General features: G+C 41.4%; 2 long non-coding RNA genes across 2 annotated transcripts in view; one reads left to right on the top strand and one right to left on the bottom strand.

Annotated features, from left to right (window-relative positions):
• LOC140078083 (uncharacterized) overlaps positions 1-17,612 on the bottom strand; it is a 932,690-nt gene that overhangs the window by 209,557 nt on the left and 705,521 nt on the right. The window lies entirely within an intron of this gene.
• LOC140076395 (uncharacterized) lies at positions 8,160-12,892 on the top strand. Its single transcript, XR_011849591.1, has 5 exons — positions 8,160-8,246; positions 9,371-9,401; positions 9,534-9,595; positions 9,688-9,747; positions 12,727-12,892. It is a non-coding gene; the product is annotated as an uncharacterized lncRNA (long non-coding RNA).

The following is a 17,612-nucleotide window of genomic DNA, read 5'->3' as shown; positions in this document are numbered from 1 at the left end:
GAGGGAGTACGTAGCTGACCATACCATTGTCCTAAATGATCACACAGCTCCCTACAACTACTGGGTTTCAAAGCTGGACATGTGGCACGAACTGGCGCTCTACGCCTTGGAGGTTCTTGCCTGCCCTGCCGCTAGCGTCTTGTCCGAGCGGGTTTTCAGTGCAGCTGGTGGCATCATCACCGATAAGCGTACACGCCTGTCGACTGACAGCGCTGACAGGCTGACGCTTATTAAGATGAATAAAGCCTGGATTTCTCATAATTTCCAATCTCCACCAGGTGAAGGAAGCTCAACCTGAATAATTTATCCAATCCTCCTCCTCCTCATTTTCCTCCTTCTCCTCCTCTTTGTACAGTAAAGCAGAGGAAACTGGCTATTTTTTGACAGGGCCCACTGGCTCTAGCTATAGTACTTTATGCATTTAATTTTTCTGGAGGGCCACCGACCCGCTCCTCTGTTTTAAACAATTTTTGGGACTGCCACATACAGGCACTCAATCTATTCAATTTTTCTGGAGGGCCACCTACCTGCTCCTCTGGTTTGAAAACTTTTTTGGACTGCCACATACAGGCACTCAATCTATTTCATTTTTCTGGAGGGCCACCTACCTGCTCCTCTGGTTTGAAAACTTTTTTGGACTGCCACATACAGGCACTCAATCTATTCCATTTTTCTGGAGGGCCACCTAACTGCTCCTCTGGTTTGAAAACTTTTTTGGACTGCCACATACAGGCACTCAATCTATTCCATTTTTCTGGAGGGCCACCTACCTGCTCCTCTGGTTTGAAAACTTTTTTGGACTGCCACATACAGGCACTCAATCTATTCCATTTTTCTGGAGGGCCACCTACCTGCTCCTCTGGTTTGAAAACTTTTTTGGACTGCCACATACAGGCACTCAATCTATTCCATTTTTCTGGAGGGCCACCTACCTGCTCCTCTGGTTTGAAAAGTTTTTTGGACTGCCACATACAGGCACTCAATCTATTCCATTTTTCTGGAGGGCCACCTACCTGCTCCTCTGGTTTGAAAAGTTTTTTGGACTGCCACATACAGGCACTCAATCTATTCCATTTTTCTGGAGGGCAACCTACCTGCTCCTCTGGTTTGAAAACTTTTTTGGACTGCCACATACAGGCACTCAATCTATTTCACTTTTCTGGAGGGCCACCTACCTGCTCCTCTGGTTTGAAAACTTTTTTGGACTGCCACATACAGGCACTATCCAAATTGAATTGTCTCCATAGCAGCCTCCACACGTTGTCTCCATTGCTACCTCCAAAAGTCGTCCATATAGCTGCCTCCATACATCGTCCCTTTATCAAACGAGGTGTGTCAGGCCGAAATTTGGGTTGTTTTCATGGATTCCACATCAAAGTTGTTAACTTTGTCGCCACCCTGCTGTGTTATCCACAAAATATACTGGCAAACTTTTACCATTTACGGATATTATTTCAGCGCTTCTTGCGCATCTGTTTACATTCCCCTCACCCGCCATATCCCAAACTTATAAGAACGCTACTACACTTAACTTGGTGCAGGCTGGGACCCAGTCTGACCCTGGGGCTGGTCATATACTGCCGACGCAGAGGATTGCGGGGCCTACCTCGGTCCAGGTCTCAAAGGCCTACTATACCTCCTCCTCCTCCCACCCCTCCTCCACCTCCTCCTCCTCCGAATAACCATCCGTGGGCATGGCGCCATCAGTCGGTAGCTCTAGGCACAGCAGCAGTGCCGTCGCTAAGCGACAGCAGGCGGTGCTCAAACTGCTGAGCCTAGGTGATAAAAGGCACACCGCCCAAGAGCTATTACAGGGCATTCCACATCAAACTTGTTAACTTTGTCGCCACCCTGCTGTGTAAGCCACAAAATATACTGGAAAACTTTTTTCATTTACGGACATTATTTCAGCGCTTCTTGCGCAGATGTTTACATTCCCCTCACCCGCCATATCCCAAACTTATAAGAACGCTACTACACTTGATCTTATCCGAAAGGTTCTTAGAAGTGCTGTTTGGGGAGTAGCCTAGAGACAGGGGCTTGGATTGGCGAAAGCTCGCCTGGCAGCGGAGCGCCAGCTCCATCCCAAGATCCAACTAACATAGTTTTAACTGCAGCACCTTTAATCTACTACTAGTTCACTGCCTCCATACATGGCCGCCTTATCAAACGTGCTGTGTCAGGCAGAATTTTGGGTTGTTTTCATGGCTTCCACAACAAACTTGTTAACTTTGTCGCCACCCTGCTGTGTAATCCACAAAATATACTGGCAAACTTTTATAATTTACCAATATTATTTCAGCGCTTCTTGCGCATCTGTTTACATTCCCCTCACCCGCCATATCCTAAACTTATAAGAACGCTACTACACTTGATCTTATCCGAAAGGTTCTTAGAAGTGCTGTTTGGGGAGTAGCCTAGAGACAGGGGCTTGGATTGGCGAAAGCTCGCCTGGCAGCGGAGCGCCAGCTCCATGCCAAGAACCAACTAACATAGTTTTAACTGCAGCACCTTTAATCTACTACTAGTTCACTGCCTCCATACATGGACCCTTATCAAACGAGCTGTGTCAGGCAGAATTTTGGATTGTTTTCATGGCTTCCATGTTAACTTTGTCGCCACCCTGCTGTGTAATCCACAAAATATACTGGCAAACTTTTATCATGTACCGATATTATTTGAGCGCTTCTTGCTCACCTCCTTTGGTTCCTCTCTGCCACCCATTGGTTTGAAGCCTGAGTCCATTTAGGGTATGTCGCCATGCCACTCTCTAGCCTGCCGCTGCTGCCGCTGCCTCTGCATGCCGTCCCCTATAGTGTCAGGGTCAATTATTGGATGTTTTAGATGCTATCTAGCCTCATTCGGTCACTCTGTCATGGCCATGCTGTTGCCCATAATTTTGGCATAATGGTGCATTTAAGCAGCCTCAGAGGCATCCATGCATGCTGCCCCTGCTGTTTCCTGTCCATTTCCGTGGTGTTTCCATCCTTTTCTGAGGTTCCCAGGTGTTTGGCCAAGCTTCCCTGTGCAGAGCCTTGGTCCCCTTGAAAAATGCTCGAGTCTCCCATTGACTTCAATGGGGCTTGTTACTCGAAACGAGCACTCGAGCATCGGGAAAAGTTTGTCTCGAATAACGAGTACCCGAGCATTTTAGTGCTCGCTCATCTCTAATCGTCTCCTATCTGAACTCGGTGGTATAGTGACAGTAGATGGAGGAAGAAGGAGTGTGTACTATGTATTCTAGGACTGGCCAGATCCTGCAGGCCTGGGATGCGGTCTGCTGCCTCCAGTCTGATGTTGCCCCTTGATGACTGCATTGCCTCTTCCCCATTTGCCCTTAGTCAGGAGGCAATTGATGCATTCCATAGCCTTAAGCTGGCAAATCCTGTCTGCCATGGTCCTAGGCACACTAGACCAAACCTTTTATTTTATTTTGCACTGAGTATCTAGGCCAAGCCACAAGTGTCTTGGTCCAGGAACGTGGTGGCCTCCCCAGTGGCCCAATATTAAAGGGGTTATCCGGGTTTAAAAAAATTTTTATGGCCGGGCTGGGGAGGGCTATTTAAACATAATAAACATGTACTTACCTCCTCCGGTGCTGCCGATGTCCCACGCCGCGGCCCGTCTTCTCCGTGCGCCGGTTTCATTACACCGGCGCACAGGGAGCTTCCGGCCGGCCGGATGCTCCCATGCGCACCATCTCCCAGGACTTACAACGCTGAGAGATAGGGACGGATGGGAGGAGCCGTCCACAACGCGGACCGGAAGCTCCCTGTGCGCGGCTTCCATGCCCCTGTTTGTTTACAGGGGCACGGATCGAAATGACCGCGGCGCGGGACATCGGTGGCGCCGGAGGAGGTAAGTCCATGTTTATTATGTTTAACTATCCCTCCCCAGCCCGGCGATAAAAAGATTTTTAAACCCGGATAACCCCTTTAAGCCCCTCATGTGTCAGTAGCTGCAGCCAGCAATCTGCTCAGCAAGGCCAGTGAGTTGATCCTAGACCCTAGATCAGTGGTGGCGAACCTATGGCACGGTGCCAGAGGTGGCACTCAGAGCCATTTCTGTGGGCACTCAGGCCATCAGCCCAGGACAGAGTTCACCAAATAGGATCAAATCCACCAAATCTTCTTGCAGTCCCAGGCAACTTAAGAAATACTGTTCTCAGCGCTATTTTACAGCGACACTTGATTGGCTGTCTGGAACTGCAGGAAAAGTGAGAACTGTTGAAAGAGCTGCAATATCTTTGCAGGTCCTCCTGCTGGACCAACCATTCTTCCTCTACAGAGAGGAAAGGCCAATGCAGTTGAAATATGTTGAAGAACAGGTAGCAATAAGTTTATAATTAAAATTCCATGTTGGCACTTCACAGTAAATCATGGAATTTGTCTGTAGTTTGGGCACTCGGTCTCATAAAGGTTCGCCATCAGTGCCCTAGATCACTCAGTTACAGTGCAAACCCCACATACCTTGCACAGTGTCCTCACCCAAGTACAGCCCAAGCATCTGAGCAAAGGCCAGACAGCTCAGACTCCAGTGTGCACTCCCAGAGCGTCACACCGACAAGGTGAAGAGCCCTGAATCCTACCGTTCTGTCCCCAGCCTTCCAGGATTCGGGGGGGGGGGAGAAGGGTGATTGACCCAGATGTTGAGTTTTTCTCGTAGATGGCTCCAGGTACTGGATATACAGTGGTCAGCAGAACCACTCCCTCCACACAGGTCAGCGCAGGAGGTGAAGTGACAGCACTCATGGAAGCGCTACAGCTGGCGGAAGGTATAAGGGCAAACATCTATACTCAAGGTATAGGTCTGGGGTCTAAACATGACTATGAACCCATATGGAAGGCTAGAGATTTCCTCACCTCTGCAGGGACCCCCTTTCGCACGCTGATTATAGAGCTCATGGATGCTCGCTTACTTCCACAAGAGGTGGGGATAGTAAAAGTAAAAGCACACACAATTTGGTAGTCTCAGCAGTGAGTTCTGAGTTGGAAAGTTTGATCCAAAGGTGTTCCAGTCCCTGGTGGCCCGAGTGTCATCAGAAGAGAAGGAAGTGTGGAGGAAAGCTGGAGCCCAGATGCCGATGGGACCTGGACGCTGGGAGAGAGGGTGTGAAGAATCTTCACACATAGGGGGTCATTTACTAAGGGCCCGATTCGCGTTTTCCTGACGTGTTACCCGAACATTTTCGATTTGCCCCGATTTACCCTGTATTGCCCCGCGTGCACACGACGGGGGCCGAACAAAAACCCGACGGATTTGGAGAAACCGCCACATTTTTTTAAAAAAGTGTCGCTGGACACGCGCTTACCTTCACCCACGATAGGACGGTGAACTTCAGCGCATTCCGATGAACTTCAGCGCAGCAGCGACACCTGGTGGACGTCGGAGGAACTACTTTAGTGAATCCCGGCCGGACCCGAATCCAGTGCAGAGAACGCGCCGCGGGATCGCGAATGGACCGGGTAAGTAAATCTGCCCCATTATTGCTATACATTGTGCAGCATAACTTGTTTACTATCTTATTTACTATCGCTCGAGCACTATTACTGGAGCGATGTGGCCGGAAGAACAACCCCGGCGCACATCGCTCCAGGAACTAGGCTACGCGGCCGCGGACCCTTTCCTTCCCGGACGCGGCAAGAAGATAGAAGCTGCGGAGCCAGAGGTGAGTATAAGTTTTTTTTTTTTTAAATCAAACAGCAGTGAAAACATGGTGGGGGCTTATTGTATAAAAGCATTCATTAGGGGTGAGGGGTGGTCTGCGGGAAGAACATGAAATCATTTATTGTGGTGGGCAGCATATCATATAATATATAATTCATTGTGTGGGGGGGCAGCATATCATATACCCTGTTTCCCCGAAAATAAGACAGTGTCTTATATTTATTTTTGCCCCTATAGATGCACTAGGTCTAATTTTCAGGGGATTCTTATTTTTCCATGAAAAAGAATTTACATTTACTGGTGAACAAAAAATTAACTTCTCAAACATCCTTAAAGGAAACCTACCACTTCAAAATCACCCTTCTGACCCACAAATACCTTTAGCTTGCTCATGATGAACTGATGCTGGAACATGTTTTCATTTAACCCAGAAACCGCTGTATTCGAACATATTTTATTTCTTTGCTTTACTAAAATCTTCCTTCGGCGCTTCTGTGTGCGTCACACAGCGCGCACCACGGATCCTGCTGCTCCATAAAGCTCGCGACCGTCGATCGCGTCGGCGCCGCGCCAGTGTCAAATTTTGTCGTGCCCGAGAGCCGGTGACGTCACCGTGCTCTCGGGCACACTAGCGCGTGCGCAGCAGCTCGCCGACTCGCGTCTCGGCCGGCTTTTCTATGCGCATGCGCGAAGTCCCGAAGCCTCGTAGTATCGCGAGGCTTCGGGGAGAAGACCGTGGGGGTGAGTGCCCAAAAAAAAAAAACTATGCTCGCCGCTCCCACCAACGAGAGGGGGGTTCCCTCCACTGCCACCAATGATGAATAAAAGTTTTAATGCACTTCAAGCCCCCTGACACCAATGTTTATTAAAATGCATATCTATTAAAAAAAAATATATATATATATATATAAATATATATGTGTATTTATAAATAAATAAATACACATATATATTTATTTATATATACATGCACATATATTTATTTAAATAAATAAATATATACATATATATATTTGTGTGTGTGTATATATATATATATATATATATATATATATATATTACACACACACACACACACAAATATATATGTATATATTTATTTAAATAAATATATGTGCATGTATATATAAATAAATATATATGTGTATTTATTTATATAAGTAAATATAGATGTGTGTGTGTATATATATATATATAAAGGTAGATAAATATATACACACACACATCTATATTTACTTATATAAATAAATACACATACCGTATATGTGTGTGTATATAAAATATATATTATATACACACACACATATATGTTTATATATTTATTTATATAAGTAAATATAGATGTGTGTGTGTGTATACATTAATATATTTCTTTATATAACTAAATATATACACACACATATATATATTTATTTTTTCAAACGAATGCTGACACCAATTTATATATATATATATCATAAGAACCGCTCACACTAATGATACGTATGTATCATTAACCCCTGAAACCAATGAAATGCATTTATATACATATATATTTATATATCCACACACGTATACAGGCAGTCCCCGGGTTACATACAAGATAGGGTCTGGAGGTTTGTTCTTAAGTTGAATTTGTATGTAAGTCGAAACTGTATATTTTATAATGGAAGTTCTAGACAATTTTTTTCTTTTGCCCCAGTGACAATTGGAGTTTCAAAATTTTTGGTGTAATTGGACCAAGAATTATCAATAAAGCTTCATTACAGGCATCTTACAGCTGATCATTGCAGTCTGGGACTATAGTAAAGCATCCAGAGAGCTTCACCAGAGGTCACAGTGGGCAGAGGGGTCCGTCTGTAACTATGGGTTGTCTGTAAGTCGGGTGTCCTTAAGTAGGGGACCGCCTGTATATACATTTATATGTATATGCATATATATATACACACACATATATATTTCAAAAACACATACATGTATATACATGCATATATATATATATATATATATATATATATATATATATATATATACACACACACATACACAAATCTAACATTTCTTTTAGGTATCATATATATATATATATATATATATATATATATATATATATATATATATATTTACACACAGGAAAAAAAAATTGGAGTCACCTGTCTCATATATATATATTTATATATATATATATATATATATATACATATGATATAAATACATATATATAAAGACCCGTGGCACCAATGTTTTTGTGTGTGTGTGTATATATATATATACCTAAAAGCAATGTTAGATTTGTGTATGTGTGTGTGTATATATATATATATATATATATATATATATATATATATATATATATATATATATCCTTACATACCAATCGACATTACATTTTTGTTATTCCAAATGCTATCTATCTTTTTTTGAACCATAGTGCCGCACAAAGAATAGGATTGAGATAATCAACTTTTACCTTTTGTCTAATCTAATTTGAATATCCAAACAACAACCTCTAAAAGGATGTGTTTTCTTATCAGTGGCAGAACTCAGAGATAATTTACTTGTCTTCATCAGTCTGCAGCTGAACTTCCAGGTTGAAAGATGTAAGTAGGAAACCTCCCATACGATTTTATGCTTCTGGTATAACAAATTTTATTTTTCCAAAACTAAACTATCTAAATATCTGTTTATATGATTAATATTCTCTATTTCTCTTCCTCTGTTTTGTACCCAAATTGTTTCAAAATGTGTTCATTTTAACCTATTCATCACAATGTTTGCTTACATGCAAGTAGCAAAATTTAAGAATATGGTAACAGTAACGTGTGCATCTAAGGCTGCATTCACACTGCTGTATTAGGGACGTATATACATTGAATATACGTCTCCCACAGACGGCAAAGGGAGCATACGCTGCAGCACAAGTGTGGCTCCATTTCTCATGGAAAAGATAGGACATGTCCTATCTTTTCCCTTAGTACGTCGCCGTTCCCCATGTTTCTTTATGGAGAGAAATTTTTAAAACCAATTTTAAAAATTCCAAATATCTAAATTGGAAATTTTTTTTTCATAAGAATGCATTCACATGACCGTATGAAAAAGTAGAGCATGTCCCCTATTTCAGTTCCGTATGCCCTAGAAGTCTATGGGGACGTATAAAATACAGGTTGCATATGTGCTGCATACGGATGAAAAATGTCACATATATACGGGCTCATACGGCACAGAAATATAGGGCTGGAGAAATCATATGTTCGTCTCAATGCAGCCATTTTTCTGAAAGATTTTGCAATTTTCTTCTACATGGATTTCTGCACTCAAGGGGGTGTTCGGTTGCTCATTTGGACCGTTAACCTGATTTACATTCAACGTCATACAGAATATTTTTGCATGCCCCATGTTAAAGATTCACCAACGAAAAAAAATTTGCACTTTGTCTGAGCAATGCAGGAAATGCCAGAATAATGTGCTCTATAAATCCTAAATCTGGTGCACTCTGCACTATACACAGGTAAATGCATACAGTACAGACTGCACTGTAAATGTGGACCTATGTAGCAAAGAATTGTCTCCCAATTTTCAAAAAAAATATTATTATATTGATTGAAGTCTGTCTATGTCACCCAATTACTAACAAAGCAAGTATTCTTTTTATCTCTATCTCCCTCATCCATCTTCTCTCTCTCAAATAACCCACCTCTAAACTAATGTATTTGTTTATTTGCAGATTTTATTGTCTTCTCCAGTCTCCTGTTGCTGTGAGTAAGATTCCTTCTTGACTTTAATGGTTTTTAGACAAAGCTTATTGTTCTACTTTATCACCCCAAAAAGACAACCCGGAGCCAAAGTTTAGAATAAATGTAAACTGATCTTTGCTTTTGTACTTACAGATTGTCTTTAGAAGTATTGACACGAGCGCTGCAATTCAATACAACGTGCTGTACAGAAAACGGTAAATTTACTTTATTTAATTTAGTAATTTATATATAGTTTAATTAGTTCATTATAAATATAATCCAATATAAATTCAATTTTATTTTATAGGCCTCTGTTTTTTTCAATAATCACAAGGTCATCAACTTACATCTGATTTGTTCACATTGCGTAAGTAACTTTCATTTATTCAAAGTCAATATTTGATATATTGTCATTTATTCAAAGTGAAGAATCTGATAGCTATTAAAGGAAACCCACCACTTCCAATGGTGTTTATAAGTTGCAAATGGCGTGCACCAGCTCAGGGTGAGCTTGTGCCGGCGCTTTTTGGCGTTATGTTTTTAAACAGATATAAAGTGTTTAAACGCTTTACTAATCTTTATATAGGAAGTGGCAGCACCGCACCGTAGTACGTGCGCTGCGCGCACGACCGCTTTGTGCACATGAACAGGAAGTGGTCGCGCGCATGGTGCGCCGAGCACCATCCAGGGTGCGGTGAAGGTACTTGTATATAAAGATTAATAAAGCGTTTAAACGCTTTATATCAGTTCAAAAACATTACGGAAATAAGCACCTGCACAAGATCACCCTGATTATAACTACCATCGGAAGTGGTGGGTTTCCTTTAAACATTTTCTTATGCATTACAGATAATGTAAATACTCTAGTATATGCAGACCCGGGTATTGCACTATTGACTGGATTATAAGTCTAGGGTGTGAAATGCATTGGTTACAGCCTCCACCCAGTATATACCTATCCAGCCAATGCCCCCAATAATATTGCTAGTCAGCCCATACCCCCACAATGCATATAGCCAGCCCCTGCCCCCCCAGTTTATAGCCAGACCCTACCCCCCAGTTTAATGCCAGCCCAGTGGCGTAACTACCGCCGTAGCGGTTTCTATGGGGTCGGTGAGCTTCAGGGGCCCGGGCAGTGGCACAATCACAATGTCTGCAGACTGCGCTGCATTTCCGTACCCGATCCGCCCGCCGCCCGGGCCCTGCTATACGGCGCATTAAGGTAAACGATCAATCCCTTGACCCGCCCCCTCTTTATCACACCCGCCCCAGAGTTTCTGACCCATCCAGCCCCACCTCTCCTGCGTCCAACCGCTACGCTGCTCCCACGACTGCCCGGCCGTTACCCCGGTCCCGCGGTCGCCCGGCCGGCACACTGGTCCAGGAGCTGCCTGCTGGTCCTCCACACTGCTTCCGCGGCTGCACGGCCGCCACAATGCTCTCGCGGCCACCTGGCCGGTACCCTGGTCCCACGGCCAGCACACTGCTCCCGCAGCTGTCCACCCGCCCTTCACACTGCTCCCGCGGCTGCCCGGTCAGCATGATGCTCTCATGGCCGCCTGGCCGGTACCCTGGTACCCGCCGACCCTCAATGCTGCTCCCGCGGCTCACCGCCCTCAACTCTGCTCCCGTGGCCACCCTTCCTCCACACTGCTTCCTCGGCCGCCATGTTGCTGCCGTGGCTGCCCGGCCGGCACACTTCCTAGTCTCGCAGGATAACTGACCCACCCCACTGCACATCAGCCGGTCTGCAAGAAATGTAATTCCCTAAATATGTATGTATAGTTAATGAATGTGTGTATATGCTGTGCGTGTGTATATGCTGTGCGTGTGAATATGCTGTGTGTGTGTGCTGTGATTGTGTATATGCTGTGTGTGTGTGTATGCTGTGCTTGTGTCTATGCTGTGTGTGTGTATATGCTGTGCGTGTGTGTGTGTATATGCTGTATGTATATATGCTGTGTGTGTGTGTATATATATATGCTGTGTGTGTATATGCTGCATATACTGAATGTATGATTATAAGCTGTATGTATATGCATTTTGTGTGAATATACTGTATATAGATTCAGTATGTGGGTATATGGTGTTGTTATACTGCATGTTTGTGTATACACATTGGGTGTATACTGTATGTAAAACAATATGATGTATGTATGCTATATGTATGTATATAAACAGTATGCATGCAACTTTGATGCATATATACTGTATGTATGTACAGTGAGTTTGTATATACTGTATGTATTAGTGTATAAATGTATATAGGAGTACATGAATGTGTGCTTATGAGTGTATACGTATGTATGTGTGGACGAGTATATAAAAGTGAGTGTAGAATGTTATGTTGTGTATTTCAGTGTGTACATGTTATTAATTGTATAAATGTGTGTGTATGTATGAATATTTTGAAGGGGGGCCCCATGCAAAAATCTGTTATGGAGCCCTGCTTCTCCTAGTTACGCCAGTGAGCCAGCCCCTCCCCCCTAATACATAGCCAGCAGCACAAGCCCACAGTATACAGTTATAAACAGCCAGTCGGCCAGGGCTATTCACACCCTAGTAAAAAAACAAACTCTGTACTCACCGTTTTGAAAACCAACACTCACCGCCCGCAGGTCCTCTGCTTTCTCGCGATGCTCTGGCTGTGTCCCTGCCGCTTCCTGTTATCTTAGTTTGTGCGTGCCTATAGCTGATCACACATTATGATGTCACCAGTAGTAAAAGTACACATAGATAATAACTAAGGCTCCTTAATTTTGATGCTTGCGCTGTTCACCGCTACTCCTCAATGCCTGGATCACCTAGAAAAGGAAATTATAATTAGCAGGCCAGAGTACAGGCACAATGGGGCAGATCTATCAAGCTGTCTGAAAGTCAGAATATTTCGAGTTTCCCATGCCGACCAATCACAGCTCCACTTTAAAATATTCATGAGCACTGGTAAAATGAAAGCTGAGCTGTGATTGGTTGCCATGGTTAACTAGAAAAATTGTGACTTTCAGACAGCTTGATAAATCTGCCCCAGTATGTCATTTGCTCCAGGCTGCTAATTATGAATGCCTCTCGCACCTCTCTCTCCCATGCTTGGAGAGTCAGATGACTCCTGGTGATCCCAGCATTGAGGGCTACCGATGAATAGCGCAATCTATTAGTGTACACTATGGTAACTGGTAATACTCTTGTATTTGTCAAAATGTGGTGACCGTTTCCCTTACATTATCATATATATACTTATTCATTCTGTATCTGCTTCAGAGTATTAGTGTATTAAATTTTTATTAATTTTTTTTTTAAATTTCATAGCTATATATAATATAATTAGTTTATCAAATCTCTTTTTTAGAATACAATACTGTCTTTCTAAGAAAATATGCCGTCTTGCCTTGTGAACCACTGCCTTAACAAGTCTGGGAAAAAGGCTTCAAGTGAAAATATCATGATACATAAATTTCCAAGTGATCGTGAAAGAGTTAAATTGTGGCTTCTACAAACAGGCCAAATTTTTCAAAATGTAGAGAGTATGGCTGACAAAATATCTCATGGAAGTAAGCAAAATAAATATGCACTGTGCTCATTGCACTTTGAAAAAGACTGTTATTTAGTCACATCAACCGGTCGAGTCCTAAAAAAGGATGCCCTTCCAACCCTGTTTCCGCGAGTTCCAGAAGGAGAATCGGTGATTGCGGAAAGTCTAAAGAAGGACAGAAAACGAAATAGAAAAAGACCTTTAGAGTTGACTAGAACAAAGGCAAATGCAGTTCCATCCACTTCATTAGAAGAACCTGGGGTTCAAGAATGTGTCTTACACAAACAGATGCATAGTGTTGGTACACAAACTGACTACAATTTGCTAAATTCAGAATTGGTTTTTGTACGTGATGAATTATTGCCCACTGCAATGGGCAGTGCTATATCTTCCACAGACATGTACTCAGCAAATCCAATGGCCTCCACCCCCATGTCGAGCAAATCGAGACAAATATTATATTCCATTACAGAGTTCACCTCACCATTGAAAAAAAAAGCCCATATTGAGACAGAAGACTTAGAAAGCCATGCTTTTTCAATGGAAGGTATAGGACCGCTTTCACCAATTGATTGTGATGCAGAAAAACAACCTGAATGCCCGACAGCAGAGTCTTCGTTTTCTGCAATAACATTGGATCATAAAGAAACAAGTTTTGTTCCTGAAAAACCGAGTATGGATTCTTCAGAGTTATTTGACTACCTCACACTTTTTCCTGAAAATCCACCTCCCACGGTTACATTCTCAAGTGAAAGGGAAATAGTAAACGATCGCAAGCTTATTATTTTTGAAAGTTGCTTGGACAATGTGCTAATGAAGGTACATTGTCAATTTGATCCAAATTGCAAAAACAGAGTAAAAACTATAAAAAAAACATTTCAAGGATCCTTTTTCAGAGTTACCGGTCAATGTTTTGGAGGACACAAATTTCACATTTTAGAATCCCAGCCAAAAATTAAAAACTATGCCTCTGGGAACCTTCTACTCGCAGCCTCGATACTATTTAGTGGACTGAACTTTCAAAAGGTTGCAGAACTATTTGAGATTTTTGGATTGGTTGGAATATCTCAGACGTCCTACTACAGATACCAAACTAAGTTTTTATTTCCTGTTATTGATTATGCATGGAAAGAAAATCAAAAGATAAATCAAGACAAAATAAGTAAAAAAGGTCTGTGTGTTGCAGGAGATGGGCAGTGTGACAGCCCTGGACACAGTGCCAAATATTGTGTGTACACAATTCTTGACACAATCACAGGTAAAATTTTAGATTTCGAAGTGGTGCAACGTTCACAGTGCAATTCTTCAGTAGCAATGGAGAAATTCGGCTTTGAGATTTGCATTAATCGACTAATAGAAAAAGGCTTCAAGATACGTATCTTTGCATCTGATAGACATGTCGGAATTAGAAAGAAATTAAAAGAAGATTATGAAACAATAAATCATCAGTTCGATATCTGGCACTATGCCAAGTCGCTGAAAAAAAAAATTACTTCTGCCAGCAAATTAAGACTTTGTAAAGAACTCGTGCCTTGGGTTGATAAGATCATCTTACATTTTTGGTGGTGTGTACAGAATTGTGAAAGAAATCCAAATCTTTTGCAGGAAAAATGGTTGTCTGTCCTAAACCATGTTGTGAATATACATGAATGGGAAGGAAATCTTTATTCAAAGTGTGGTCATGCACCATTGAATCCTGAGGACCATGATTTGTTTTGGTTGAAGCAAGGATTCCCACCATACAAAAATTTGGAAAGGATTGTAAAAAATGAACAATTGATCAAAGAACTTCCAAATCTCGTACATAACTGCCACACAGGAAGACTTGAAAACTTTCACAGTCTTGCATTAAAGTACAGATCAAAAAGAATACATTTTGGAATAGACTCGATGGAGGCACGCACAAAATTAGCAGCATTAACACACAACAACAATGTTGGTAGGCCTCAAGCTGTTGTTCAATTTGAGAAAAAAACTTCTCAAAAAATCGGCACCAAAAGAACAACACTTGTAATACCTAAGGGGAAATCTCGGTGGTTTATACGTGATGTGTACGAAAAGGTCAGTGTGGATTACCTTGAGGACTTATCAATAAACGTATTACAACTGGCTCGAGGGGAATTAAACACGGATTGGACCTCCAGGGCTCCCACTTTGCCGCCGAATTTAGCTAATAAAGAGCGACCAAACAAGGAGGAAATCCAACGACATAGACTGATTAGATTCAGATGCTCATCAGAACCTTTCTTGGCTAACCTTAGCTAATATTTGGGTTACTAGTTCATACCTTATGAGTGTGTTAAACACGTGAGTTTTACACTACATAACATGTTTAACAGTGAGGTAAATAAAAAAAGTTGTAGACATTGTTGAAATTTTAAAAAAAAATGTTATTTTGCAAGAATTTTTTTGTTTATAATAAGTTCAAGAACATTAAAATTTTCACAAAGCTTGGTTGTATGATTTGTTTTACTTGTTTTTATCACACTTCAAACTAAAGTGAAGTTAAACCTCAGTGTTATAATATATCTCTTCACCATTTTGGAGAATGTTCCCTGTAAAACTGATAGTCTAATAAAACAAACAATTTTTTTTAAATATTCCAAGTTTACTTCAAACAATGTAAATCAGAAACATAAAACCATAAATAAAAAATATAAACATTTTTTCCATTTTTTTATAATAAACAATAACACTTTGTTTACATCTTATAAACAGATCAATATTCCATGTTGATGTGTGACACAGGAAAAAAGATCAATAGCCATAAGTGGCTTTATTGAAAAATCATTTAAAAATCACATTGACATCATTGTAAAATTTAAGTAACCGTCACTGATGCCTGGCTATAAATAAATTAAAGGGTTTTCCAACGAAGACACGTTATGCTCTATCCTCGGGATAGGGCCTAACTTGTTGATCAGTGTGGGTCCCCTGCAGATCACGAGAACTTGTTACTCAGCCATCTTCGTCACTTCCATAGAGATAAATGGAGCGGAACAGTCATTACATATGCTCCCATTTTAGTCAGAGGACCGGCGAGGGATCAGTTGGACACCTCATTGTCATGATCTGTGTAGGTCTCAGCACTGAGACCCACAGTGAGCAGCAAGTTAGGCCATATCCTGTAGATAGGGCCTAACTTGCCCTCGTGGGAAAACCGCTTTCTTGGAATAAATAAACTTTGCATTGATGTCAATGGGATTATTAACTGATAATTTCAATCTGTAGTGCAAAAGGAGCCTTACTCAATTTTGTCAATGTAATATAGCAAACAAAAAAGAAAATTTTATAAATTAACATAATTTATAGTAACTAAATAACTTTTAAAAAATTATTCAAGAGCAAAAAATTCAGCTGCATCATCGTCGCAGGGTTTGAAACCAACGTATTCGTTGTCTGGATCAGGATATGTACTTCTAACAGAATTCACGACACAGGATGGTATTGGTCGCCTGTTCCCGACTCCGAGAAATCCATGAATCCATGTAGTGAAAGCACGGTAGGCTGTTTTCCGAATACATCTGACAATGTTTAAATAAACAGAAAATTAATTTTAGAAGTAGTAAAAAATAAAAACCATATTTAAAATTTACAATCACAATTTTTGGTATCAAGTAATACCTTATGTAAGATTTTCTCTAAATTTTGTAGACATTTTTTAACAATTTCATTTAAGATAATGGATCACATTTATTGTGATTATGATTTTTCAGAATATTTAATTTCAATACCTGTTTACAATTTTGCGTGGTGGTGGACGAAGAAATTGTCCTGCAAGCCGTACATTAATTGACCCAGTGTCTTGTCTCCGGCAGTAGATATTGAACAAATCATGTTCAATTATACGGCTTGACATTTTGAATCTCAAAGCAACATATGGATTCAATGTTAGTGGGCATAGGAACACAGTGTGTACAAGTACACCATGAAATAGATCCTATCCTGTTTTCTTCTTCTTCTTCATGGAAAACTACATATCGAAGATTCTCACTTATGCGGGGGTTATCAGGGAAACACTGCAAGGTTGATGATCTTGATGACAACTGAAGATCTAATTCAGCAATTAAATCTTGCATCTAGAACAAATACAATTTTTTTAGTTGATATTCTAATTGCTGAATTGAATGTAAAGGCCCTGTTATAACTTACCTCCTGATCCAATTCAACTGTTGAGTTATTACCCGTTTGTTCGGTCTCCATATTTTGTTGGTACACTTCATGAATCCCAACCACTTCATTAATTGTAGAAGGAGACTCTAAAAACAGAGCCTAAAAGATTTGAATAAAATCAATATTAAAATCAAGAAAAAAAAATTGTAATTGATTGAAGAAATCTTAGTACACACGATGATGAATGTTTTTGATCCATGCCTTATTACGTCTACAGCTCATTCACACAGAGATAAGAGCTATTGGATAATAATAGCGGTGGTTTTGGTGGTAACCCTTGGAGTATATACAAGTTTTTCAACACCAAAAATGTGCTGAGCCCAGCACTTAAAAAAAATAATTATCTACTCATCCTCCGGCGGCCCCTATGCGCTGCGCGGCTCCTCCTCTGTCTTCTGCGCCTGTACAGCGTGGCCATATTTTCTCCTTGCCAGCCGGGAGAGAATATGGCCGTACCCCTGCAGGCTGTTACAGAAAAAATAGGACAGGCATGGTAGACAGAAGAGGAGCCGTGCTGACATCGGGGAGCC

The sequence above is a fragment of the Engystomops pustulosus genome, chromosome 9, assembly GCF_040894005.1.
Source record: "Engystomops pustulosus chromosome 9, aEngPut4.maternal, whole genome shotgun sequence".
NCBI classification, from domain to species: domain Eukaryota; kingdom Metazoa; phylum Chordata; class Amphibia; order Anura; family Leptodactylidae; genus Engystomops; species Engystomops pustulosus.
The sequence above is the reverse complement of the archived record's forward strand: the minus strand, read 5'-3'. Positions and strand labels throughout refer to the sequence as shown.